Below are 2,105 nucleotides of genomic sequence, written 5' to 3'. Positions count from 1 at the left end.
ACCCCACGCAGCGGCCACTCCCTGGACAGAGGATAAGTTCAAAAGGTTTGCTGCAGAAACGGGGGAGCTCAGTACTATCTGCTTTTGCATCTAATCTACGCGCACCACCTATTGGGGGCTGTGTGGATACCTCATGGAGCATATACGTTAATTAATAAATACGGAGCCCTGCCTCGCTTTATCTGGCATACTTATTTTATTATTTTAGCAGTCAGTAGATTTTCGTATGATTTAGAAATCTACAAGGTGAACGTTTTTTCATAACTGACTGTACATATGGAGACACTCTATATAAATATGTATGTAGTAGCGGGTACTAAAAAAAAAGTTGAGAATATGTTTTAAAATTTCGGGTGCCAGCAGTCAGCGACGCAGTATCAGCACTTGTTTATTTTGCACAACGAAGTGTGTTTGCATTTGAATCGAATTCTTCACAGGTGGCCATGCTTTTTAGATTCTCTTGAACCTTTTGCAGCGTATTCGTTTTTTCATGCTGATTGCTAAATATTTGTTAGTGGGTCTTTCGCATGCTAACTTTCCATCTACTATTGGCGTACATGTGAGTGATCGCACAATACGACGAACATTAGAACGAAGAGATGGAGAGGTAGACTGTGTATACCACGACAGTGTCACGAAAACGGACTATGACTTCTCTATACTACATCGGAATACTAGGTATGTTGTCTAGAATTTGATACTCTGATTAAAACTAATCTTTGCAGATGTTATTTGCATATTATCATAACGTTGATAAAAGTGGCAATTTATATACATCATGGAAATGGGTGTTTTTTACGCCTCAAAGTGTCTGAAAGCTCGTCAATAGTCAGGTGTATGTGTGCTCGTAAAATTGTACGATCACGAAACACGAACGGATAACCACATCCATAGCGCCTTCTAAATAGTATATAGATACGTACTACAAATCGCATTGTAGTAGAAAGAGAGTAGTAAATAAACAATGCCGTGTCAAATTCAGAATAAATTTTACGTTTAAAAAAACCCCAAAGTTTATACCTAAGCTCAATGCGTTAAAATTTGTAACTTTTATTAAGCCTCGAATAAACATTAAAGTTGTAACTTTATATCTCGATAGTACACTTCTATATATGATAAGTGCATTTTCCAGATCACTCAGGTGACAGTCGTCACAACTGAAACGTTCAATCTCTATTGATTGCCTACTATCAATTTCTTGGCTTAAAATTTTCAACGATCGAACAGCTTATTGAGTGCAGTTTCCAAAATAACTTTGTAGTTGATTTGTCCTAAATAGAAGTTATAACTTTAAAAAATTAAAAAGTTAACATTAAAGTTGGAACTTATATTCCGTACCCCTATAAATTATTGAGCTAAGGTTCATACTGTACGTCTATTTTCAGACTCACACTTATGGCGATGTTGCCCAAGATGTAGTCTGATGGAACGTATTCAGATACGGATGGAGGCATTTTTCTTGTGGCGTTTGCAGTCATTTTACGATGTCCTCGAAAAATAGACATACATAAGCTATCCGTGATATAAGCCCTTTGAATAGTGAACAATTATGTATATATATGTAAGTGTAAAAAGTATTTATAAATATAGAAATAAATTATGTGTCCCTAGTAGTAGGTTTGTTATTTAGCATCTATTATGAGGTAAGTATATGGATCCAGCTTCCACGGACTTTTCGTCACACGTATCTAACTGGTTTGGCACTGTACGATGAAGTTGTTGTTCAGTGACCAAATCTCGAGTATTGTTGTTTTTAGTACAATAGTACAGCCGCGTGCAAGCGATCTCGTCGAAGACTGAAAGTATCGCAACGCAACTCTATTGAAAGAAACCTTATCCCTGGCCCTATTCACACATAGAGTGATAGTGAGAGTATTAAATTGAACTAGTGATCATGGCGGCCCAAGGTGGAATAGCGGACGACCTGGAAACAGCTCTATTCCGACAAGAGCGCACCAGATTTCGTCTGTTTAGCACCCGAGCACAATCGAATAGTCACACACAGCGTCTCAGCCTGGTTGTCAGGGTGGCTTTGATAACTTGGCTGAAAGTGGTCCCGTAGAGCAAGACGCTAGTCCGGGTGGGGGGGGGGGGGGGGGGGTCGG

Source organism: Sphaeroforma arctica (genome assembly GCF_001186125.1).
Source record: "Sphaeroforma arctica JP610 unplaced genomic scaffold supercont1.2054, whole genome shotgun sequence".
In the NCBI taxonomy this organism is placed as follows: Eukaryota; class Ichthyosporea; order Ichthyophonida; genus Sphaeroforma; species Sphaeroforma arctica.
This window is presented reverse-complemented; position numbering follows the sequence as displayed.